Here is a 27,287-nt window from a genome sequence, read left to right on the forward strand (position 1 = left end):
CATTTAAAGGCCCAGGCAGACCTGTACCAGATGAGGACGTTATAGCTTGAAAGACTTGGTCCTTCTCACCCTGATCTGAGAAAACTTCAGAATGCGTGAGAGTAGAGGCTGCCAAGAACTGGCCTTACTTAGGCCATTCCACTGCTCTTATACAATAGAATAATGCCAGAGAAATCTGTGACAAATCACTTACATATGAAGAGGCCATTGACTGCCAGTGAGTACCAAACTCCAGTGCTTGGAATGGCAAATGCATTTTTATTTAGCCTGTGGCTCTTGCCATAGAACGCCAGTATGCATGGCATTGCCATACACATTTTAGATGCCTGAACAGAGCTTCTGCTTAAAGAATTACAAAGTGCTATCCTAAGTTACACCCGTGCAAAGTGAGGGATGGTGTGGGGTGGATCCCAAACCCATCTTTGCATCACTATCAGTTGGGGCTTTCCGAAAGTACAGATTTCCAGCTGGCCCCCAGACACACCAGGTCAGTATCTAGTTGAGCAGAATCTGGAAATAGCACTTTTGAAATTCTCCATTCGAGAGCCACGTGCCACTAATCCTTGGGTTCCTGTTTTGGAACCGCTATCCAGATTACCATTCCCTGCATAGTAACTTCCCAGAAAATAATTAGTTTCATCTAGAACTCTGGCTAAGCCCAAGAAAAATTTCTAACAAGAGGCTTTCTGTGGAAGTTATTCATTTTAACTTGGCTGAAGTTGTTGCTGTTGCTTTTAACCACACATGATTTAATTTTCATTTGTAATCAGACTAAAATTACTTTTAAAAGTAAAATTACTTTTACTTTTAAAAATTAAAAGTAAATATATTTTTACTTTTAGGTTATTATACATGCTGGTTGATAGAGAAAATTCAGAACAGAATATATATATTGATATTGACTAACATTACTTTATATATCAATGAATATTAGTCAATTAGAACAATGAAAATGGCTATGATATTTTGGCTTTGGGGCTGTACACCTAATACAGTGTATCTTCAAAATAGCTGTGGTTAACCCCACTGAACTGGAATAGGTTTTCATGAAAAAATAATGGAAATATGTCTCTGCTTTCGGAGTTTATGTTGTTTCTTTCTGATGGAAAGAAAAGCTCCGAATCTTGCTCCTTTGGATAACACAGTGTTGTCAACGCCATTCCAATCCTTTTCTTTAAACCAATGAGGAGGGCAGAATAAAGGAGGGGTTCAATTTCCCAGATTAACTTTCTGGCATAGATTTTATTCAAACCTTGCAATGAACCAACATCTTTTCCAAGACTCTTCAGAGTTCAGTAAAACTGTTTATTTGAAAAAGCATTTTTTTTCTTGTTTGCTTTAAGATATTTTACATACCACCTATTTCTCCAACTTTGGAAGAATCAGAAGTCACCATACCACTTCAAGAGACATGAATACCATTATGACATTATGACAGCTGCTAGAAAGCTCATGAAAAATTTCTGGAGAATACAGTCAGTAAACTGAGCAAAGAAGAGGAAGAGCTAGCTTGCATATAAGCCCAATCCAAACTGAGAGGTTCATTCGTCCTTTCATAGAGCCTTTCTAAAGTGCCTTCTATGTACCAGACACCAAGACTGAGAATCTATAGAGACTAACACACAGTTCCCACAGCTTAGAAAGCCTGAAGGAGAATGACAGGTATGAAATGATTACAGGTATTAAAAGATTACAATTACAATACAATGGATAATTCAAATATAGTGTGATCAGAATATATACGGAAGGACAATTCCCGAGTTGGACCTTGCAGGATGCATAGGAGTTCAACAGGTAAGGAAGGTGAAGACATCTTATCTGCTTCCAAAATATTAAAAGCACAGAGGCTGAGAGAGGAAAGGTCATGTGTGGGCAATGGCCAGTGGTTCAGTGTGGCTGGAATATTAGACTGTGAGATGTGGTTCACCTAAGGCTGCAGGTCTTAGCGAGGTCTAAGTCATGAAGTATAGTAACTCATGCTCAGAATTCAGTTGTTGTCCTTCAAGGGATGAAGTAGCCTTTGAAGGATAAGATTTCCGATGGTAGGATGGAAGACAGAGATGAGACTGGAGGCGTGGAGAGCAGGTAGAAGGCTTTGACAAAGTCAAGGTGAGTTGTGATGGGCACCTGAACCAAAACTGACAGAGAGAAAGGAGAAAAGTCAGATGCAAGAACTCTCTGAAGGATGCACTTGATTGAATTTGCTTGGATGAAGATGGCCAAATGGACTTCAGGCTGAGAGTTCAGAGGGAAAATAACGGACCTGAGGGCTGATATTTCAGCATTTCGTTTTCTCTCCTCTCTTTTTGCCACTGCATTGCTCTTGTTTCTTAGGTCCTTTTCTGTTCTCTTGCTCTTACTTCTTTTTATTCTTCATCCAGTAAGAATTGAAATATCACTATCACCATCCACATGAGCTTCCATCGCCAGAAACTATCCTGCAAATTACAAGAGCTCAGCTCACAGACAGAAGCTGGTGAGTCCCTGGTGTTCATCATTTCTCAGCCATAAAGATAACAGCAAAAACATTGCATATTGCTTCATGGTGCCATTTTTTTTTTCACATCTGTGTCTCATTCGCGTCTTATAACCACCCTTGTCCCTGGGAAAGACAAATATTATGTTCCCATTTTAAGGAGGAAGAAACTGAGGCTGGAAAAGCCTCAGAAGCCCATCCCAACAGTTTCAGGCTGGTTTCCTATCTCCTGCCTCTGTGACATTATGCCTGTTACCTAAACTCTCAAAGTGTTAATTTCCTTCTCTGAAAATGAGGACAAGAAAGGTACCTGGAATCATTGCACAGGCTAAAGGAAACAATGCACGTAAACTGCTTGGCACAGACCTGGTAAAGTCTCAATAAATGTTAGCTATTGTCTTTACAGCTCCTCTAGCTCTAAAGTCCCAGCTCTAAAGTCCCACAGAGTCCCCCGCTCCTGGGAGAGAAGCCATGTTTTCAGAAGGCTGTAATTTGCCACTGGATGAATTTCTGCTTGCTGACAGAAGAAAAACACCAAAAGGAAACATGACTATTTCACTGGGCCTGGTATATCATTTAATAGTCAAAACTTCTGTCCTGGAGTTACTTCAGATACAAAACAGATAGTGTCAATGGAGAGATGTTAAGTTTTTAAGATCCACTCACAAGCCCCAAGAGAGCTTCCTGTACTTGCAGGAAATGTAAGTTTGATCGAGTAAAAGTCAACATGTCTGTGTCTCTTATGAAAAGACTAGCTACTGGGCTCGGGTGGAGTTTTTGGCTTGCCTCGCTCGGCCGCTTCAGAAGAAGCTACAATCAGAGCCATCGATGTGTTCTTAGAGATGCTGGCAACACCGGGCATCTGCACTGGTGACAAAGCTGGCCAAGGGGCCAAGAAGTATGTCCTCCTTGCAGCCACTTAGCGGCTGGAAGTCTTTCTTAAGAAAAACACGTTTCCAGTTCCCATGTCAAGATCTATTTCCACCTTGTATGACTTCTCTACACACTTCTCCCAGTGCTAATGATCCATAATGAACAACGTGAAGATGGGAGGTGTGGGGAGGAAGACAGGTATTGGCATATTATTTGGGGGGGCACAATGGGGAAGGATATCTTAAGGCAAACGATTCAAGAAGAAAGGAAGAGGACTTCCATTCTTCTGGGTGGAATAAATGTTTGACTGAGCAGCATTCTGTCCAGCTGGGGAAAGGCCAAGACTAATTTAACCTTTGGTCAAATGGTTGGGAGTGAGCTAGTTTCCTTTTTCCTCTTACATCACTCCCAGAGATTCAGACAAAAATAACATGGTCCTGATTACATGACATTATGGGCTCTGAAAATACACCAGGGAGGATAGTGTTGAAACTCCTCAGAGACAAATTAATCCTAGCAAAGCAACAGCTGTAAGATTGATACAAACAGAAGAAACAACAGCATATTGGTCCGAGGCTTGTTTAAGAGTTGATTTTAATCTAAGCAATTTAAATAAGGGTTAAAAGCACTGATTTGAGAGCATTTCTGTTACTTTAAGATGATGTTTTATGAAATACTCATTGATCCTCCATGTCTGCTGTTTGGCACGTTTTTGGATTCAATTCCTAAATTTGATTTTTAAAAATCTCTATTGTTTAGAATAGAAATAAATGCAATGAGAAAGAACTGACCTCCGTGGGGGCAGAACTTTAGTATCAGGCCTTGTATTAGGGAAGCCAATGTGTGGGAGTTGCTGCTGCTCTGGGCCCAAACCTGGCACTCAGGAGCTGGGCACCTGTTCCTCCTCCCTGGACTGATCGAGTCCAGAGCCGACACTTGAGCTTTTCCTGAAAGCACAGCCTGTAGCCCCTGGAGGACCATCTGCAGAACTTGTATGCACCATTGACACTCCAAAATCAAAATATTTCCTCTCCCCGGGACACAGCAGCCTCTCCACACCCGCCTGCTTTGCAATTGGGCATTACGTGGAGACCCAATGTGAACCCTAGAATAGAAATCTCACAGCTGGAGCTTAACTCAACTGAAGGAACACACTTTTAGTACACGAGGAAATCTATCGTAATGGCTACAGGCACGGTTTCTGTACTCAGACTGCCTGAATCCAATTTTGGCTCAGCTCATTGCTATTTGCTTTACCTTGAGCAAGTCCCTCTGGGTGCCCTCATGTGGGAAATAGAGGTAAGAATAACACCTACATCACAGGGTGCTGGCTGGAAGAAGGAATGATAACGTTTGGGAAGAGCTTAGTACCTGCCTGACAAATAACGAATACAAAATAGTGGAACAGCTGCCATTGTCAGAACCACAGTCATCTTGGTAGTCTTGGCAAATTTCAGAAATTGGTTGGCAGCTGGTCCCCTGAAGTAATCTTTAGGATTGGGCTAATTTCTAACCCTTTTAATCATAAAAGCAAAGACTGTCAGGACAGCAGCCACATAATAAGTAAAAAGAGTCCCAGTGCCAGGTCCGATAAATAAGCCAAAAAGATGTGAGTCTTTCTTCTGGGGACAGGGAAAGTAGTTTGAGCTCTACTAGGGTGGAGAAGGGAAGCAGTCTTTGGGAAGAGAGAGAGAACTCATCAAAAATTAGAAGGCAGAAGTCCTAGCACAATAGAGAATGTTGGAGCTTGGGAACTGCTGTGTCTATACTCATTCACATACTCATCGATCCATCCATCCATCCATCCATCCATCCATCCATCCATCCATCCATCCATCCATCATCCATCCCATCCATCCATCCATCCATCCATCATCCATCCATCCATCCATCATCATCATCCATCCATCCATCCATCCATCCATCCATCCATCCATTCCTTCCTTCATTCATTTGTTTATTCAACATCTTCATTTAATCCGTGCCTGGCAGGCACTGTGTTAAGCTTTGTTCATACAGAAGGGGAATTTAATAGAATTTACAGCCTAGTGGCAGAGATGTGTTTAAAACACAACCACACAAATATTTAATTTAAAATTGTATGATGTTTATGGTTTATTTAAAAAATAGAGTGCTAACATAGGAAATAACCTGGGGCCTCCTTTAGGTTGGGTTCAGGGGACACTTTATTGATGAATTAACAGAAATGACCGCAGGAAGCTGGAGAGTTTAATTTGTGCCTTCTAGGGTCTCAGGTCAATAACCTCATCCCCCCAGCTCTGGCCCTCCCGGCCTTTGGCTTTGTGAGCTACCACCTCTTCTGCCTCTGCAACGATACCCCAAGACCCAGTTCCACCCCAGGAATAGGCATTAGGTTAGTAGAAGGCCTTCATTCTCTACATGCAGAAACTTGGCCTACTCTGCATTGGGGATTGTTGCTTGTCTGTGGACACATGGCAGGCTGAGTCTGGAACCAGAACTCCTGAGGCTGGGTCAGTGCTCCACCCCCGTGAGTCAGCGCTCATACCCTAAGCCCTCTGATGTCTGACTTCTTCCCACGAACAGTGGGAGGCAAATGTCTCCTAGAGAAATGCCTCTTAGAAAGATGCCTTTCAGGGCAGCCCCACCGCTGGAGACGCCAATCTACTCTGAGGTCCCTCTAGATTCCACCATTGAAAAATAATAAAAAATGAAACAAAATGAAATGAATGAATGAAATAAAAATAAAATAAAATAAATAAGCCAGTATAGGGCATGTTAAAGCTAACACCTTCAGAATGATCATTGCTGAGTTTGTGTTGTGATTAGCTTGGCTTCCAGGTTGCTCTACCCCAGAGGAAACATATTTCTGACTATTTCTGACTCATCTATAGACCTTTTGCTAGCACAGCACATAACTAGTGGGACTTCAGTCCAGATCTTTTGACTCTAAGCCCAGTCCTTTTCAACTCCAACATGTGAGGTCAGTAACAAATTCTGTTTGAGATGCATGGAGGCTCCATAAATGGTGACTGTTTCAAATGGTGATTTCCCAAGGGCAACTGAAGGAGGTAGATGAGCACTAATTTATTCAGCAAACATTTGCTGAATGCCAAGTCAGACCTTGTAGATTTCTTGGTGAATAAGAAAAATTCAAGTCCTGCCCTCATGGAGCTAATAATTTTCCAGGAAATTTATACAATAAACACATAACTATCCAGATAAAGATTAATTACAATGGTGCTGAGTGCTGGGTGTGTTTGTACAGGGAGGGTAGAATAAAACCCAAACCACATCCTATTTTAAAAGCCCTACCAATCTCAAAGAACAGCACTCCCCACACCCTCAGTGCAGAAGCCAACAACTCATTGATTTTGCTAAGTATCTTCCAGAATATTGCACCTTTCTTTGTTTTCAATGCCCTTGTCTTCACTAGAACCATCATCTCTTGCCTCCACTGTTGTAGCACCCCAGGCAGGTCCACCCACACCACACCCACACCCACACCCACAATTCCACACCCACACAGGCTCTGCAATCCACTCTACACCATGCAGCCAGTGATCTTCTGAAAGGAAAACCTGATTATGCCACTCGTCACCTTTACTCCTCTACCCTTTGATGCTCCCACCGCCCATCCCACATCTAAAGCCTTAATGTCTCTTTGCTCTTAGAATCGGACAAACTCCAGAGCATAGCCTACAAAGTTCTGCATATTCTGCCCTTCCCTCTCTCCGCACACTCATGGTAGAACACAGCCCTCACTCTCTGCTCCAGCCACCTCAGCCCTCTTTCAGGCCTTAACGTGAGCTTTGCTCCCTCCTGACGACAGGTTGTTCTTCTGCTTGGAATGCTCATATGTCTCCCTCATTACCTTTCCTTGATCTCCCTAACTAGGTCCAACTCCCCCAATAATGCATTCTTGGAGCTTGTTAAGGCGGCGCTCATACCTACCTACTTGATTGTCTGCTCCCACAAGACTGGGAGCTCCAAAGAGATATGTTTGTTTTGGCTCATCATTGTATTTCTAACATCTGGCCCAGGGCTTGATACAGAGTAAGCAAGGAATGAATGAATGAATGAATGAATGAATGAATGAACAAACTTCCTTTGAAAGTTTGAGCAGAGAAGTGAAAGACAAGCAGAAGCCGGTTAGATAAGAGAACTGGGGAGGAAGGAACATTCCAATGTAAAGGAAAAGCATGTCTGCGGAGAAGAACTGAAATGGACCCTCCTTTACTTTCCAGGAAGAAACTAGGGGAATCAGAGAAATACTATAAGAAGAGAGTGCCCTCCATCCTGGATGGGACAGAAATGTAACCTCAACTAACACAGGGATCCAGGTTGAAGCCAGGGGCTCTTTGTAGTGAATACAGTTCAGGAAGGAGGCAAATTTACATATGGCATAAAAAAAGCCAGAGTTGTTTCACAAGGTCAGGGTCATGTAGAGAAAAAAATATATAGGTTTTCTTCATAGCCTAGACTGTGGCAGCTAGGAAAAAAACCTAATTTGCATGGTGACACATATTCTGTAGGTGATCCAGGAAGAAACCAGTGACGAGCAACTCCCAAGGGGAAAGACCAAAATGCAGATGAAGAAATCACTGTCACTCTGCCTGCAAGGCAGACCTGCGCAATGCCCTTCCCAGCAGGGAAAAGCCTGGGCATCTGCCAATGCCTGAGCCAGGGGCACAGCGGGCCGGAGCAGGGCTCCAGTTTTCTGTTGAGAGAGGTGGTGTCCTAAAGAATGGGGACTGGGCTTTAGTCTCAGTCAGCTCAGACTGCTATAAAAAAATACCACAGACAGAGTGGCTTAAGCAACAGACATTTATTTCTCACTGTTCAAGATCGAGGTGCTGGCAGATTTAGTGTTTGGTGAGAGCCCTCCTCCTGGGTTACAGACGGCTGTCTTCTCACTGTGTCCTGCCATGGCCTTTCCTCAGTGCCTGAGCATGGAGAGAAAGCTCTGGCCTCTCTTGCTCTTCTTATAAGAGCACTAATACCATTATGGGGGCTTTACCTTCACGACCTCATTTAATCTTAATTACCTCCTTTGAATGTGGAGAGTTCAAGAGGGGCTCGAAAGTGGGCACAGTGATGCTTGGGGAGATAACGAGGGTGGAAGAGTAGGGGCATCATCTATTCAGAGAGCCATGTGAGGTCTTCCACCTGACCCACATGTCATCCCAGAAGACAAGTTAGCCTGTTAATTCAGAACGCTTCATTTTCCTGCTTGGTACAGTTTTGGGACGTTCTCTTGAACCTTCAGGAAAACTACTTATAGCTACACTGGGGTCAGCAGGAACAGACATGGTGCTGTTAGAGGTAAGGAGGTGTGGGAGGATGCTGGGTGGATGCCAAGGCCCCCTGACTGCCCAATACGATCACTTTATGCACATCCTGCAATTGTTAGCAGTGCAAAGGTTGCAGACTAGCGGAGGACCCTGGAAGCCTGGGAGACTATAAGGCCCCACCCCTCAGTGGGTTCTAAGAGAACATCCTGTACCACAGAAAGGAGAGACTCTGATGTATAGGTTACAGATGGTAACAACACAGAGACAGAAAGGAATTTAGTGCGTTCATAGGCTAGAAAAAAGGCCATGTGCTGCATGCAGTGTTGTAGCTTATGATCAATCTTTTGGACTTGATTCGAGGTCAATAAGGAGCCATAAGCAAACTCTCAGCAGCAAAATGCCACAAGAGTTCCATGTTTAGATCATCTTGGCTATGGGGTGAACGGTGAATTAGAGGGAGCAAGAGCCGATGCAGGGAGGCCATTGGGAAGCTACTACTGTACCCCAGGTGAGAAGGGATGGTGGTCTGAGCCAAGGGATTATAGGGGAGATGACGGGAGGATGTGTTTTCCAGACATGTGATGGCAAAGAAGAATGAAGGGCAAAGAGGTAGTGGAGGTAGCCTACCCCAGAGTTTCTCATGGTGCACACTAGATGGTGGATGGCACCACTGCCTGGCCTGGGGGAGAGTGGAGGAGGATCCCACACTCTTCGGAAGAACCTATTTATATGGCTTTTTTTTTTTTTTCAAGAGAATTCTACAAGAAGATCCCTGGGGGCAGCAGTCCCTGCTGATCCAGTGACTCCCCCCTCTGTACAGCTTTGTGTGGAAGTGGGTGATCGTGGGGTTTTCAGTTTGCTTTTTGCTTTTGAAATGACTGGTTCTCATTTCCTCCTCCACACGCCCTCTGAAGTGGTGTGTTTGGAAATGTTACATAACAGCTCTTCCCCATCTCTCTCATATTTATCTTTGCCTGTGCACCTCCCTCCCAACAGGACCACCTCAGTTTCAACAAAATGAGTTTGTCAAGCGCCTGCCTTGGAGGTCAGGGCCAGGCCGAGTTCTCTGGAATGGCTCAAAAGCCAACGAGGCTTTGGGATAAAAGCGTCCTCCTTCCTTAAGTGTTTAGATCTCTGTGGCTCCCTTCCCTGTGGCCTCAGGTACCTTTTTGGAGGGGGCCCTCTGGTTAGTATAATAAGGAAAATGATGAAGAATAATAAAAGAAGAAGAATTAAGGACAGTACATAAAACTTGGCTAAAGAATGCCAAGTAAGTGCCAGCTACCTTTGTTACACTTTTTGACTTAGCGCCAAAGCACTTTATCTTTCGGCTGTTTCAGTTTTTCCACATACAGGTTCTGCTTTCTCTCTCAGGCCGCCCGTTGGACTTTAGCAGCTTAATCTGCGCCCTTTCTTCATCTTTCTTCTGGCGGCTTCTCTTTCTTGCCATCGGTTTTCTGGTTCGGTTCTCCCTCGCTCCCTTGCTGACTTCTGGCTCCTCACGTATTTGCTCCCCGCTCCTCCACTCCACCACCCCCTCCCTCTCTCTCTCTCCTTCTCTCTCTTTCTTTCTCTCCTTGTCACCATTTGTTCTCTATCACCCTCCTTTCTGGCTGGCTGATGCTGGAAACATTTCAGGAATTTTTAATTGAAAATACCATGAGAACTGTTATCACCTCTGTTTCACCAGGGAGAGAACCCAGGGCTTGGGGAGGATGATGGGCCACTCCTGGGGCGGGTGGGGTTTAATATCTCACCTAGGTTAATGGGGGCAGCTGGGCTTTGCTAACCTAGGCCCCGAGGTGGAATGTGAGAAATGAAATATAGTCTGACATGAAAGAGGGTGTGTTGAATAACCGAAAATTCCTATAAAGTCTGAGGAGGTGGGAGTACAGGATGAGGAATTAGTGAAAAAAAGCAAAACAACCAGGAATTCTACCGGCCCTCTTTCTCCCTAACTGTTTGCCACAAAAATCACTGCGAGAGAAAGCAGGTACCACCTGGAAGTCAGAGAAGGCTCAGGAGCCTCCTCCCTCCCCGCCGCCCAGAGTACTTGGTGCCCCAAATCTGCTCTCGCAGCTGTCCTGGCCCCGCCTCTGTGGCCTGGGTCATATGAGCTTGGCCTCCTCTGATCTCCTCCCCTGTGAGGTCACTAGCTCCCCTCAGGCCTCCTCTCAGGACTCAGGTCAGCTTTCACATCTGCCAGGGCCTTGGAAACTGGGAGGCTGAGGAAGAAGGAGGCGGGGGCGAGCCGGCCGTTTTTCCATACTGTCAAGCCACAACCAAAGGATCTTATTTTCAACCAGTTACTGTGAAACACAGAAGAAGGCAGGGATGCTGGGACGACAGGGAGGGAAGATGATGCTGTGGTTCCTGACTCCTCCTCTGCATCTTCAGCTGGAGTCAGGGGCTGCGGCACAAGAATCATGGACTACTGGAATTGCAAGGAACCAGAGCAGGCATCTTCTCTACTGGTTCCCAACCTGGGCCCTAAATTCAGGGAGCAAGCCCTCCCATCCACCTTTGACAAGGGTAGCTCCACTTTCTTCTGTTTCTATAATAAGGTCCTATGCAAGAGATCTTATTTTGAGAAAGGATTTTCTACTGCTGAAAAATAGAAAAGTAAAATTTTAAAATCTAGAGATTTAGTCCAAGCTTCTGTCACTTTGTGAGTAATTGAGGCCCAGAGAAGTTCCGTGATGAGCCAAAATAATACAGTGGTACCTGCATAGCCAGGCTAACCTTGGGTCTTCTGTCCTCAGCTAATTTCTCCTGTGACTGGATAATCTTGAAGGAAGAGGGGCCACAGCACAGGTGAGGCTGGTGAGAGTGAATTTGCTCATCTCCATCCTCCCAGACAGACTCTCATAGATGCAGTCATTCTAGGCGGGAACTGAAGCCCAGAAGCCCCCTTTGGTTTCCCAAAGGCATAAAGGTCTATCTTTTCAGGTTAGAGCAGAGCAGCCTGTAGGACTTTTGAGATCAAGCATCATCATGTTTCCCTCTGAGCCACTGAGATTGATAAAGCTACTTATCCCACCTCACAGATTATGTATAGTTAAATGCTGAGCTCCTTTATTCCCAGAGCTAAGAATCCTGGAAATCATAAAAAGGAGAGGGGGGAGAGACAGAGAAAAGAGAAAGAGAGGGAGGAGAAAAAAAAAAAAGGAGAAAAAAAAAAAGAGAAAAAAAGAAGGAAGAAAAGAAGGAAGAAGAAGAAGGAAGAAGGAAGGAAGAAGAAGAAGAAGAAAAAAGGAAAAAGGAAGGAAGGAAGGAAGAAGGGAGGGAGGGAGGGAGGAAGGACATATGACCCTCTTATTCCCGAAGAACTGTCTGGAAAATGGAGAGGTAAAGAAGACAGAAGCTTTTGGCCAGTTCCCACCATGTGTCAAAGCTCGATGCTGAGCCTTTATGGGTCATTTTCACATGATAATTTTCTAGAAGGAAACAAAAGCAGAGTAAACCCAAGAACAGGACATAACACTGAAAGTGTGCCCTGGAAGTGGATGTCAGGAAAAGCCAAACATCTGGGCAGGAGATGGCAGGACCCACAGTGTTGGTGAAGATGCTGCCAGGGAGTGACCGGGAAGGGTGACTGCTCCTCCCAGGCCCGGGGCTGAGCAGGGCAGCTTTCACCTCCCTCCTCCTGGAGTCCCTCACTCAGCCCAAGCTCCAGCGACTCTGCTAGCACATGGTGTTTTCTTTTTCCTGAAATAAAATATCATCACCTGATCTTAGCTAAGTAACTGTGAACTTGTAAAAGTCTGTTTGTGGTTCCCCAGAGACCCAGTCAAGTGGTTTTTCAGATGAATTTGTTCATTCAAACACTTTGCAATGTTTCTCTAATTGTTTCTCACAGCCCCATAGTGAGGCATAATTATTCCAGCTCCCTCTCTCCACCCCGTTGCAGGTGAGTAAACTGAGGCTCGTGAATGGGCTGGCGCTAGAGGCGTGGAGCAAGACTGATCCATTCAATTAACCCTTAGACACTCGTGGGCATTTTCCAAATCAAGAACTCCTGAAGAACTTGTGGTTTGTATATTTCCAGCCAACCCCAGACCCTTAGAGCAGGCATCTATTTGCTTTGGCCGGGACACAGCATCCTGTTGCTAACCATTAAGTAATTTTATAGTGTGTCAGGAGTGTCAGTGAAAGTAGCGTGTTTTAGTCTTAGAAAATTAATTCAGAAGATGAAAACTCATGAGAACCATGGTTCTAAGGAGCCTTTAAAGGTATTGGAAATGTACAAGGAAAGCATTTTGGGAAGTATATTTGAGATTGAGATTTCATTCTTCCAACTAATGAAATATATTGCTCAGGATCCTTCTCTGTCTCCTTTGGGGTTTGGTCTTGCACAAGTATACGGGGATGTGTTGATTATTAATTAGTCAATAATATTAATTATAATAACATTTTATATTATCTATTATTATATGTTATATAATATCACATATTATAATGTATTATTTAATATATAATATGATAGTATATTACATTACTATTTATAATATAATATATAATACTGTATTATATAATATAATATGATAATATGATACATATAATAATGTGTTAATAAATATATATTTATCATACATGAATATTTCATATTTATGTAGATATTATAATATAAATATATTAATAGATGATATGATAATACATTATAATAGAATAATATATAATAAATATTAAGCAATTATCTGGTGCTGCATGCAAAGCACTGCTCCTGGTGCTGTGTGTATGTGTTGGGAGCACAAAGCTAAATGAGCCACCCCAAGATGGGATGGAGTTGAGAGTCAGACATGTCTAAGGCAGGAGAGCATGGACCTACCATCACTCTCCCTTAAAGGCTGAGCTGAAATTCCGTCATGGAGGCTGCTTCTCAGTCTTTGCCAGCATCGTGGTCAAGGTCATTAAGGGCTCTCGAGGGAAAAGTCATGAAAAGGTTACCAGAATTAGGGAACAGGACAGAAGAGTACCTCCCTCTGTCCTTCGCCTCCACCATTTCTTCTCGGACACAGATAGTCTGAAATATGTTGCCTTACACCCAGTGGCAGGGGCAGGGCAGAGGTGAAGAGGAAAACCCCAGCTATGTAGGGCCTAACAGCTTGGAGAGCTTGCCCACCTGAGTCTGAGGGACGGGGCTGTCCTAGGCCAATGTGGCAGGTAATTGGATGACAGTGAGGAAAGAGTCCGGAATTTCTCAAGGCCGAGGCTGGAAGGAGGTGACCTGAGGAGGACAGTTCAAGGGGCAGGGGAGGGAACAGATTCACGGTGTGCCCTGGAGACCTAGGGGCTCTGGGTTCATCCTGTTTCTGCCTCTAACTTACTGTATGTCCCATGTGGAAAACTCACTTCTGCCTGGCCTTGGTCAAATGTAGAACTCCGTTCCTCAGACTGGGACTGAGGCTCCTTCCTGCCCTCAATTCTGAGAGTCTCTCTGGCCTCTGGCAAGAAAGGCCGGCCAAGACCGTACTTAGGAGAAAGTAAAGACATGCCGCACAGCTCTGGACCAGGACCACATTTTTGGTAAAAAAGAGAACTGTTCTGAACACAAGAGAAAGGAGTGCTGGCCTCACTGTGGCCCCTTACTTAGGGTGAACTTGGGCAAATCATTTCCCCTCTTTGGGTCTCTGTTTCCTCATCAAAAAACAAAGTATCGATCTTTCAACTTTTTGTGGCTATTTTAAACAATTTTTTTTCTTTTTTCTTCCCCCCCCCCTTTTTTTTTTAGCAAGAGAAATTTTTTACCAATGTCCCACATGTGGAAAACAAAAACGAAAACAAAAACAACAAAAACCTCAGAACGTTCCCAGTGGAATCAGCAGGGAAGGCTTGAGTCTGTTCTTACGACTTTGGTGAGTCGTTTAATTTTTCTTGGGCCTCTATTCCCTCATCTGTGACATGACTGGGATAAGGATTCCTGCTCTAATGATTCATAGTTAATCAGGTAGAAAATGAGACGAGCTACATGAAAGGGCTTTGCAAACACTGAATTGGTCTGCAAATGTACAAAGTCATGCTTAGGACCATTGTTAAACCCTTTATCATTTTTGCTGGTCTGAAAGTCAAGCTCTCTCAAAAGCAATCCCAAAGCTCATGGCTATGGAAGGAAAAAGACATCTATTGCTCTCCAGCCCAGAGCATGGTATGAGGCCGGTAGCCCCAGAAACTAGAGGCCGAACCTGCCCGGTCTGCAGATGGGGCAATTACGTTAGGGATACACAGGGATAGAAGCCAGAGCCGCTGCTGCTCACACACACGTACCCAATGCAGGGGGTCAGCAGAACAGTGCAGAAAAGGAGAACATCCACAGAAAGAAGGTTTCTCTGGGCTGGGGCACAAGAACAGACCTTCAAAAAGAAGATATGGTAGCAGAGCCTGGCTTTCAAATGTTTCCTTGGTAATTTGATGGGCGCTTTTGTTTGGGATTCCTGTGCCCCCTCCCGGACCACCACACCCCAGCTGGTTGGTAACCCTGGTGATCAGCAGCAGCTTTGCCCTGGGAAATAGTTTCCAAAAGAAAAACAGTGATTCTCCCCTTTCACCCCGTGGGTCACCCCGTGGGTCAACCATCTTGCCTTCCTCCCCAGGCCACCTCACCTGCCCCCTGATGCCTGAAATGCCCCCCGTGCTCTCCCTCACTCATCCTGTGCATTGGTTTTGACTGGCCTCCAGCCTGTGGGGCTTTTCAAGATGGTCTCTAGTGGGAAGAGGTGGGTTCGGCTTAGCCTGCTCTTTGCTGCCCTCACTCTTTTGCTCCTCTTCCTTCAAACAGCCTCCTGCTGGCTTTAATTAAGCCTGTGGAGCCTCCCCCAGGGCTGGCCCTCATGAAATGAGGTGACCCAGCTTACCAGGGCTGCACCCCAGAGGCCCCTGAGCTCCGGGCTTATCACAACAATTTCTGCTTCATATTTTCCACAGAACATTTCGACCTGCACAGGAAAACATTGCCTGCCAGTGCAGGAGCTAGCCAGGGCACTAGATCCCAAACAGGAAGGCTCTGGATGCTCTTGGTGCCCAAAGGGCTGGGCCTTTGTGAGAGACTTAGCTTTTTAATATCAAGAGAAATGGCTCCTGGGCAGAGCCATAGGGGGCAAAGTCACAGAGAAAGCAGAGTTTTGCAATGGGGCCACTGCCTTTTCACGGTTTTGTAAAACTGAATCTGTGATGTCCAGTTTTGTGGGAGTCTGTATTTCTAAGACCGAGATTCAAGACCCTCAAAACTTTCTCCTCTGCTGTTACAGAGTTATAACCTAAAACTCTTACACAGATCCTCAGGTCTTGCAAGGGGAAGCTAGTGGGGAGTATGTAGCATAAATGTTTTGTCAGTCAGAACAGGATACATTATGCTGTAGTAACAAACAGCTCCATAATCTGTGGCTTGCCATGCAAAAGTTTGTATTTCACATAGTCAGGAACCCAGGCTGACAGAGGTTCCACTGTTTTCGGGAGGGACTGTGTAGAACACACACAGTCTCTTTAGCCATCATAATGGGAAAGATTGGGGAATTGGGCATGTGAATGCCAGTTTCTGCTGTGGTGGATAAGGACACAAGCTTTGGAGTCAGAGAGAACTGATTTCAAATCCCAGCTTCATCACTCACTAATTGTGAATCTTGGTCAACTTAACCTCTCTGAATCTTGCTATTGTAAACTCACTTATTAGATGTCCTGACTTTTAAAAAATTCCTTAGAATCTTTTAAATAAATGATGATGTCATCTTAAAGACAGTTTCCTATCTGGATGCCTTTTATTGATTTGCTTGCCTTATGTTCCTCCAGTACAATTTGAATAGGAGTATTGGAAACAGCATATACACCTTGTTCCTAATCTTAGGGGGGAAAGTATTAATCTTTGACTATTAAATAGATGTTAGCTGTTGATTTTTCCATAGATGGCCTTTATTAGGGGGAGGAAATTACTTTGTATTCCTAGTTCCCTGGTAGTATTTAAAATTGTAAATGGATGTTGTACTTTGTCAATTTTTGCACCTACTTAGATGATCATATGGCTCTTCATTTTTACTCCATTAATATGGTTAATTGCATCTATTTTTGAAATTTAGATCTATCTTGCATTCCTGGAATAAACCCCATTTTTCATGATATATTATCCTTTTTATATATTCTTGGATTTGATCTGTTAAAATTTTGTTAAGCGTTTTATGTCTATGTTCATGACATTGGTCTGTAATTTTGTAATGTCTTTGCCTAGTTTTCATATCAGAGTAATGCTAGTCTTCAGTTTTCTTGAAAAACTTATGTAGAATTTATATTATTTCTTCCTTAAATGTTTAGTAGAATTTAGCAGTAAATCCATCTGGACCTTGAGATATTTTTTTCTTTGTTTCTGTGGTGGGGAGGTTCTGCTTCCAGATTCTGTTTAGTTAACAAATACGTAGAGATTTTCAGATTGTGTTCTTCAAGGAATTTGTCTATTTCATCAAAGCTGTCAAATGTATTGGCATAAATTTGTTCAAATTATTTTCTTTTTATCCTTAAAACATCTTTAAGATCCATAGCAATAAGCATCCTTCATTCCTGAGATTCTTAATTTGTGTTATATATTTTTTCTTTTAATCAATTTTAATTAATAATAGAATAATGCAATAATGGAATAATGCGATAACGGAAGAATTTTTCAAACTATAGTTATATATTATGACTATCGAGGTCTCTGTTATAATTCAGAAAAAGGACTAGGAATTTTGTTCTTAATAAAGACATATAGGATTTGGAATTGTAGCTACAATGAACTGAGTTCTCATAGATATTATCTCATTTAATTCACTTAATGGCCTTTCAAGTAAGAATATCTATCCTGATTTTATTGATGAGGATATTAAAGCTTATAGAAATTAAATAATTTTTCCAAGCTCATGGGAAAAAACAAGATGGAGATTTAATTTAGAACTTTAAAAGTCATGCTGCTAACTGCAGTGCTTTAGTGTGTGGCAGATGGAGAAAGCCCAGAATTTGGAGTCATAAGTCAAGTCTGTCTTTGGGAAAATCACCTGAACTTTTTCTGATCTGTACAATGAGAAAGATGCTCTTCCTAACTTTTAGGATTACAGTGGAGCTCAGAAAAGATGAATGGTGAGAGGTGCTTTGAAAGCTGTAAAGCTAATCAGATAGTAGTCACTTTCCTAACTAATAACACTCTCAGAGACAGTCATATGATGAAGGGAGTGGGAATGACTGTGAACAAATAGATTAGAACTCAACTTTACAAAGGGGAAGGCTGAGGAAAACTGGTCTCTAAAATCATAAAATATGTGAATCCAAAATTCTTAAATTAAAGAATATTTTTTGAAGCTTAAAAGGGAGAAAATCAGGGCAAGTAAAATAAACTATTAATTTTCAGAGTGGATCATAAATTTATGTAACCCATTACCCCAGGGCATGTTAATGTGCCGAAAACACATGGGTTCGAAGGAGTTTAGATTAATTTACAGGTAATAATTAAAGAATTATTGAGAGACACTGTGATTTTTTGATACACACTCCTAAGTATTCAAGATTGAAATTGAGAAGATTCCTCAAAACCTATCAGAGCGGTCAAAGAAAAACTAAAGCTGGACCATAGTTAAGTGGTCAAATAGATTTTATTCAGGACAATTGCAATAGAGGATAAGGGACTTCAGAAAAGAACCAGGCTCACTTCCAAATACAGCATGAGCATGTGGGAATTTATAGCCAAAGAGCGAGGTAGGGGCAGTGGATAGAAAATTGCTAGGAAGAAATATCAGGGAGATTCTTATTAAACCCTCCTAGCAGAGTTCATTCTTGCTGAAGACAAGCCATGATGATCAGAAATCACTTGGGGAATATGTAGCATGAGAAATCCTATCTATGAGATTTTGAAGGGAGAAGGGTCCGGTTAAACTGACCTAGCAGGGTTCTTACTAAAACTGGATTTTATGAGGAAGTACACAGATGTGCCTAGGAGAGGTTTCAGGAGGCTGACTAAAGTTTGGTCAAGCAAAGAATCTCAGTGAGAACCTCCATCAGAAAAAGCAATCTGGGTTGGATGGGAAGGGCCAACTCTAGTACGGTTGGATGAGGCCTGGCTCAACCCACCAGTACAGAGCTACTCTAAGAATATAGTACTTGCAGAGGCTGCATCAACTGTCAAAACCTTTCATAGGACCTTTGGGATAATATTAATGATAGAAATTTTGAATTTGAATTACAGTCAGAAAAGAGGAATAAGGGACAGGGCCACCATGTGCCCCACCACCATCAAGTGGGATCTGAGCAGGGGGCCCAGTTTCCCTACTCAGAGAATAGGCTATGAATATATAGTTGGCCTCATATTACACTCATCTCTAGCTACCCATTTTTAAGGCCATCCTGAAGACTCTGTCATCTCCCAGAACTGCTCCACCTCTAAGGTCTAGAACCTCAGTGCCTTGGTGTCTGATCCCAACACCCTCACTTCCAAACCTTCAACTCTGCAACTTCTTCATGATACTGGCTTCTGACGCCTCCATTTCTCCCCATCATTCAGTCTTCTCCTGGGTCTATTTCTTTTTCCCAGAGTCCAGATCCTTCTTACCAACAACTTCAAATCCTATACCTCATCCTTCTACATACCTTCCTGCAAATCTCCAACTCTGGATTATCCCAACCAGCCTGGATCCTCATTCCCAAACCTGGGCTTCTGAGTGATGCTAGGAAAAATATCCCGCAACTTGGATGGAAGTCAACACTCATTTACTGCATTCAACTCTGCTCTGAAAAGCTTCTCATCCTCTGGGTAATGTTCTCTCCCATACCCACAGCAACTATGAAAAATCCATACTGTTCTCCTCAAACTTCCTATAGGCCCCCTCTCACTCAGCAGATGACTCTGACTCCTGCTATCAGATGACTCCATTTCCACCTAGAAGTTATCTGCATCCACCACCACTTTTACCTCCTTTCAGTCCTCTCAGAGGAGGTGATATTCTTCTGCCGGAATTTTGTACCCCAAACCTTCCTACTTCCTCCAAGCTTTTGCTCCATTTATCATTTCTTCCTTTTAAAGTCCTCCTTGGAGGGGAGTGGGAGGAGGGGTAAGGTAGACAGGGGAAGAAAAAGAAAAGGAAAAGAAAAAAAGAAAAAAGAAGAAAAGAAAAAGAAAAAATTCAAATAATTTCTTCAATTAAAAAAATAAATAAATAAACAACAACGACAACAAAAAAATCATGGACTCAGGGCAAAACTCTAATTCTAGTAAAATTTATTGCTGTAAAAAAAAAAAAAAAAAAAAACTTCCCTGTCCCTTATCATTCAATCTCACCCTCTTCAGTATCTCCATATTCTTAGCCCATGAACACAATCAAATATCTTCTATTTTAAAATTAAATTAAAAAAATAGCTTCTCTTAATTCTTGGACATTAACTACTGTGGGAATTCATAGCTAATATTTTGCAACTTATTCCCTACACACGCTGTTTTTGCATTTTAATCTTCTATCCACTTCTCAACACTTTGATGATGTAGAAAGATGATTGTTGTGAGAGCCACAAGATCTGGTTTCTGGTTTTAGTAATGCTGGTACAAAGTTGTGGGACCTCAAGAAGTTATTTCAAGACCTGGACTTCAGCTTCCTCAGCCATTAAAAAAGCATTTACTTTATACTAGACACTGATCTAAGTGCTTCACCATACTAATTAGTTTAATCTTCCCAACAACCCCATGTGGAAAGCACTGCTATTATTCTCGTGCTACTCCAAGGCATAGAGATGTTAAATAACTCACCAATAGTCACAGAGCTGGTAAGTACAGAAATGTATTTCAAATCCATGAACCTGGCTTCAGTATCCATGCTGCTAACCCTTCTCCAGGATGGCCATACTGAAGTGTTTTTTAGCTTCAGCTACTAAGAATTAGATTAGTGGTTCTAAAAAAAAAGACCTATGAACTCTGGAAGCAAGTCCTTTAAGGTGACAAAACATTTCTCTCCACTTGTGACAAAAACCTCTTTTTCTTTTCTTCACTGAACCCCAGGAAGCCACCACCTGCTGGAAAGCAGCTGATTGTCCTGCTCTTGCTCTTCTCCTGAAGTTCACCACTCCAGGTGTGAGGCTCCAGGGTAGGCAGCATTGTTCTCGAAGCTCTGCTCCCTCTCAGCTCTTCTCCCTTCTCAGCTGAACAGGGACTCACATTCTCTCCTAAGAATTACTTACAGGTCAATGGATGAAGTGAAATGAGGAGGGCTAAGTCATCAATGACCCATGAGACCTAAGCGACAAGGTTCAGTGATTTAGACCAAGCATTTAAGGTCCTAATCTTAGTGTAATGAAGATAACCCCCTTTTTCTGTCTGTCACATGGGGCGTAGGAGAATGCACAGAGCATGTGGAAGAAATATAAGCCAGTGTTTTTTATTTGTTTTGTTTTGTTTTGTTTTGTTTTTATAATGCTCTCTACCTTTTCTCTTGCTTCTAAGTAGAAAACACTTTGGAAAAGGAATGGTTCAACCTTGAAACAGATGACCAACAGGGATTATAGAATATTCCAAAACAAAGTACGCAATCTTTAACGGTGAGACATTGTGTTGCCCAAAGGCAGAAGGATGAACTGGATGACCTTTGAGGTCCCTTCCAGTGTGCAGTCCCTCTGAAGTCCAGGAAACAAGAACTGGAAAACAGGGATGCATGTGAAGGAAATGTTGTTCACACCTGTCCAGTCTGGGGCCCGACTGGTAAAAGGTGAGAACACACTGGAGAAGTCAGGAAATGGCTAGATGTTTTCTCATTTTCCATCCGTTTTGTATCTTGGCTCCATGTGTCAGGGGGTGCAGGAGCTCAGATTTCATAAACAGGGTCTGAGGAGGCAGGAAACTCACGCCGTGTGAGCTGTTTTCTTCCCTCGCTTGCCCACATTTTACAAATCTCTTTCCTTTTCTTCGTTCCTGGTTTCTCATCCCCTTGCCTCTGGCACTGTAAAATTCTGGCAGGCCCTGGAGTCAAGGTTATTTGGGTTGAATAAACAGTTAAATGAGGTTTTATTTTCCTGTTTCTGCCCTGAATTGGAGGAAGGGGAGTTAAAGTGCTAAGCTGGCCTCCTGGGAAGACATTACATAATTCTCCTATTCCTTCGGGAAGATTTCTTCTAAATAACTCTTAGTTACAATAAATCATCAAGATGTGGAGGAAAATCAGAAGGTCATTTCATACGAGAAAGGTGAGTAAATTGAATGAAATGCGCCCAAGGCCCAGATTTAGAAGAGGATGCCTCATTGCATTTGCCCAGCCAGTCCTTTATCTGCTGTAAAGTTCAGTCATCCCAATTCTGTCTTCAGGGTAGAGGCCAAGTAGCTATTTTTCAAATATTTATATTACTTTAGATAACGGGTATAGAAGGCCTCAGGGCCAAAGTGAAGAGTCTTGAGCAATTAGAAAATCGGATCCCTGGTTAAGAAACTGCCCTTGAAGAGTAAATGTGGTCTGGTTAAACTCTACTTAACCAATGGAGGAAGAGGAGTTGCCCACGCCAGAAGTCTATTTGAGTTCTACGAAACTAACATGCTGATAAGTCCCTTGGGACTCCATTTCCTCAACAGCAAAAATAAGAAGAGAGAGAGAGAGGCTGACTTGACTATCTTTAAAGTGCCTCTTCCTCTAATGTTGTAAAGTTCCAAAAAAATTTCAAGACCTAGAGATCTTGTCATTTTTGTGGAAGAAACAATGGAAGCAATCGACTGTTCTTCTATTGGTCAGATACTCACATCTTTTCATAGCATTTAAAGAGTGGTCTTATCTACTTGACTAAGGAAAGAGACAAATGGCATCCACTCCTCCCTCTACTCCAATGTTAGCCCCATCTGTCCCAAGAGGATTCTGCAGAAACCTCTATTAATGTCTCCTCAATTGTGTCCAATAATAATGATGGTAATGATAATGATAATGTAATTATCCCAGTTTATTGATGTCAAGTGCATGTTGATTACAAATGGAGCAGGAAGTATTTACTTGCCTCCTGCTTCTCCAGGCTGGTTGTGAAATCAGAGCCGGGCTTTGGAGCAAGCATGAAGCCTGCACCTTTCATAATTGTAATGGGATCCAGATGTGGCTTCATCCTACGAAGGCAAGTGATGAAAGCAGTAAATGGGTCCCATGCACATATGCTCTATCCAGGTGGGGTCCACTTCCAGCTCCCTCTCTGTGAGTCAGTATTGTTCTGCATTTCCTCTAATTAACTCTGATGATGTAAAAAGACTAAACTGCACCCCTTACGGTGGCTTGCACATAGTAGGTGCTCCTTCACACTCATTTATTTATATTTCAGTGATGGCAGGACATCTCAAGAAAAGTCATCTGAAAGTCATTCAGTGTGTGGAACTCTTAGGGTGATGCCGGGTGAGATGGAAATTTCTGGATTAAAAAAATGAGCCATTGGTGGGAGGACAGCACCACAGTAAAGAAAGAGCCTTAGAAGGAAACCACAGCAGAGTACTAAGGACTGAGCCCCAGGATTGAGAAAGGAACAGAACCCAAATGTGAAGAGTTGAAGAGTCAAAGAATACAACGTCTTGGAAACCAGGTGGTGGGAGTGTCAGGAAGGGGAGAGTGTTCTGGACAGCAGTGTTCAAAGATGTCTTTCTTGCTATCAATGGTCCTGCAGCTCTCACTCTCCCATTATATTCAGTTTCTCTCTTGGAAGTGAGCAGGGTGAGATTTCCTGCTTTTCTTCTTTTATTTTCCTCAGCATTCACCATCATTTTCTCTCTTGTCCCACCCCCTAAATTTTGAAGTGTATTTCTGCAATATTAAATTCACTGTTTTTTTTTTTTTAAAGTCTTTGTTTCCTCAGCCGAATAGAATAAGATATGTTGTGTTTTGACATGGTTCTGAACAGACAGATTTTCACTAAATTTTTACGAATACCCCTTTTTCATGAAAATGGAGGTAAGTGGGCCTTCTTAATACAATGCAGAGACAAAATGCTCCTAGAGATAAATTAACAAAGAATTAATTATTTTTTAAAAACTAAAAAAATTAAGATATTTAAGAGCCTCTGTATTCTTCATTCACAGAGACCGAATTTCCAAATTGTTTAAAAGAGAAGTGTCTGGATGTGAAAACCATATTCTGTTGTGATCTGAGTTTTTAAAAACTTATGACTTTCAATTTTGCTCTAGTTGTTCTTAAAGTATTTTGACATTGCATATGTAATTATATGTGTTTTTTAAATTCTGTGTTTTAGAAGTTTATTATAATATTTAGATTATTATCAGGAAATGAAATAATTTGTATAACTGAATATCTTAAACAACTGAAGCTGATTTGGTCAGGAGCCAAAATTTTTTATTTTTATTCTAAAAAAAATCTTTATTTTCCTATTACACAAATATATATGCAGAATTATACAAATTTCAGAAAATGCAGATAAATCAAAAGAAGAAAATAAAAACAAATCTACAATCCTATCTTTCATAAATTAGTCCTTCAAAAATATTTAGTATGATTTAAGGTGACATATTTGTTAATGGAAGGGAGCTTAAGGGATAGAGCTGCAGGACCATAGGCATAAGTGTGGCTGTCCTGGACAAGCCAGCACACATGGTCACCCTATTGATCAAACAGCTGCTATGCTCCAAAACTGTGGTTGGTGCCATGGAGACAGTAGTGAGCGAAAACAAAAATCTCAGCTCTTGTGGAGCTTATATTTTAGTGTTAACACTGACTACAGTTAACATCAGAAGATGTATTCTTCTAGTCTTGTATATGACTATCCTTTTATTTCACTAAGGAAAAACATTTGTATACTTCATCATTTTAATGAAAATCTTTTGAAGTGCTCAACATGCCCTCCTGACTTCTTATATAGAGGACTCACCCTGTCATTTTGCATTATCTAGGAGACAATGCTGGGAAGGATAGTAAACCCAGAGACTTTGCCCCAAGGCTCCTGCCCTTCTTCTACCAACCAGCCATAAGACTTTGCCCTAATCATTCCCCCTCTTTTGTCTCAACTTCTTCATCTGCAAAATTTGTACAAAATTTGGACATATGCTCTGCCCAGGTGGGGTCCACTTCCAGCTCCCTCTCCGTGAGCCAATATTGTTTTGCGTTTCCTCTAATTAACTCCGATGATGTAAACATTAAAATGCATCCCCCACGGCACCAAGGCACCTTGAAGTTTTAAAATCTGTGGTTCCATAGTTCTGTGATCTCCTAATAATATGGGCTACATTTGCATAGATTAGGGAAATTCTCTAATTTTTGTGACAAGGAAGAAAAAAATTTATGCATTAAGATGTACTGTATAATATGATGAATATAATAATTATATGACAAACGTATCAATATTACATATATTTATGGGGTAAGTAAATTAGGGAAGCTTTATTTCTCAAAATGATTGTCAAATGCTTTAAAAAAAGGTATTTCTTAAATTATTTAATAGAATAACTTTTTAGGTAAAATGATCAACAATATCAGATGATGCCAGCTACTAAACTCTGAGGAAAAACAATTCTGTTCTTAAAAGTCAGCACAAGATGTTTTTCTGCTTCTGGGAGCTTTGAAGAGATCCAATATTGCCTTTGCTTTTCATGTTTTTATCTAGATGCTAATAATAAGCATGTTCCTTTCTTCTGAGTCTTAGCAGAGGGAGAGTAAAATTCCAGGTTCTGTTCGTGTGGCCATGTTTTTTGCCTACTGCTAATATAATGGCACAAATGAAGAGACACTGATTTCCAAATGATTCAACAGACTGTATCTCCATTTGTAATATCGACGTAAGAAACATCCAAACCTGTAGAGAATTTTTGAGTTTATTTGAGTCAAACTGACAATTGCCAGAAAGCAAAATCTGAGAATGGCAGTTTTGCGGCATACTTTATACATCAGAATCAAAGGAGGAGACATAAGGAAGGTTACATGGAATCCATTGGTGGTAGATTAAGGGGGTGGGAGAAAGCAAAGCGGGGAAATCTCTGGAATTATATAAAAAGTAAAATATAGAGACACATACATTGGTGAGTGCATGATAGTTAATAATTAACATTTAAAGCACATAGAAGTGGTATTTGTGGAACAGGATAATAATAAAGGGTTCTGTGGTCTTGTGAGGTCTGGTGAGGTGGGTTGTGCCTGAGGGGTCCAGAAAAAAACGATTACTCTGACTTTCCAAGAGAACGTTATCTTAGATGCAAAAAGACAATAGATAGGCTTACTTAAGGTAAAGATTAACCTTCAAAAAAGCCACAGGCTTGGAATGTGACTACCTGCCATGACGCCCTTTCGGTTAAGAATTTTTGTGTTCGATCCATCCAATGGGGTTAATTTCAGATTCCGAGTTTATAGGGCCCGCCATGCAGGCCGCTTCTGAGCTTGTCAGGTTTAGTATGTCGCCTCTCTTTTGTCCACAGTAACATTAAAAGTATTTTTAAGTAAAGCCAAATTTATAATTATTTACCAATAAACTTTTCCTTTAATTTTAATGAAATATAATTTTGTGTCTATATATTTATATTATTTGATTCTAAACCTGTAAAGAACAATCAAAACAACCACATGCATGTATTTCAATATTCCTCAAGTTAGCCCATCCAGTCATCAGTGAAAAAATGATTTTCTATAGAAATGTTCAACTACCTATTTTTAAAAAAATACTATAATTTGCCTGGTTCTCCGCCAGCTATACAGTGTGTTTGTCATGAGTCCGTTCATTGTCAGCCATCTGTGTGTGGAAGGCCTGTAATTCTCCAGCGAAGGGCTGACTGTCAGTCCTGACAGGTGTCTGGCAGGAAACTGAAGGAGGAAGGGAACCAGGGAGTGCAGGCACCATGCATTGTGCAGGAGTGAGGACCTGGTGATACCTGGGTCTTCTGATTTTTAAAGAGAAACCAGAAGCATGAGTAATAATGAGGTAATTTTAATGCCTGCTAATATTTTAATACACTGTACAATCTCCTCCCAAAAATCTGTGGCCCACAATCCGCCAGTGGGCTGCCAGATGATGGCTTATCCTAAATGCCCAATGATATGAGAGCCAGATGAGTAGAAATCAGCAGAAATGGAACAATTGTAGTACTGGCTGTGCTGGGAGCATCAGGCTCATGCGATGGTGTATAGAAAACAAAGAGTTTAAAGGCAGAAACATATTTATAGTTACCCCGGACTTAAAATTAAAAGAGAAAGCTTTCGACATGGTACAAAGAGAAAGGAGTTTGTTTTCTGAGACAGTTGATACTCACACTTGGGGCGTCTATCCTCTGACTACAGTCTCATTCAAAGCAGTGATGTGGGGCACAGGAACAGTGGCCTTTCTTCAGTGAAGGAGTGGAGGAAGGAGAGGACTGATGCATGAGTTTCACTCTTGGAATGGAAGGACTCAGCCCGAAGGCTGTGGGATGAGGGACTTCCTGCACCACCCTGGGGAGACCTCCAGAACCAGCTAAGGAAGGGGGGAAGGGGAGAATGCTGCTGCTGCTGCTGAGAAAGCAGGAAATAAATACCAAGATAACTTTGTGATCATTTTGGAAGCTTTGTGATTTCTCCATGCTTATTGCTCCTGTTAGCACCCCTGTTCATGTTCTTATAATGGTTAGATGAAACGTCCCTAAAAAGAAGCAAGGAACAATGCCTGTTTATTTTGAAGATCAGCAAATGGAAGCCAGGTACTATGAGGACACCAGATATCTTTTCCTTTGGGACTGGGAAATAGCA

General features: G+C 42.1%; 1 long non-coding RNA gene across 1 annotated transcript; it reads left to right on the plus strand.

The window, feature by feature from the left end:
* Positions 1-10,349: 10,349 nt before the first annotated feature.
* Positions 10,350-21,455, plus strand: LOC120604593 (uncharacterized). The gene is made up of 4 exons (XR_005653380.1): positions 10,350-11,436; positions 14,354-14,477; positions 20,618-20,702; positions 21,062-21,455. It is a non-coding gene; the product is annotated as an uncharacterized LOC120604593 (long non-coding RNA).
* The last annotated feature ends 5,832 nt before the right edge of the window (positions 21,456-27,287 follow it).

Source organism: Pteropus medius, unplaced genomic scaffold (genome assembly GCF_902729225.1).
Source record: "Pteropus medius unplaced genomic scaffold, Ma_sr-lr_union100, whole genome shotgun sequence".
Classification (NCBI taxonomy): domain Eukaryota; kingdom Metazoa; phylum Chordata; class Mammalia; order Chiroptera; family Pteropodidae; genus Pteropus; species Pteropus medius.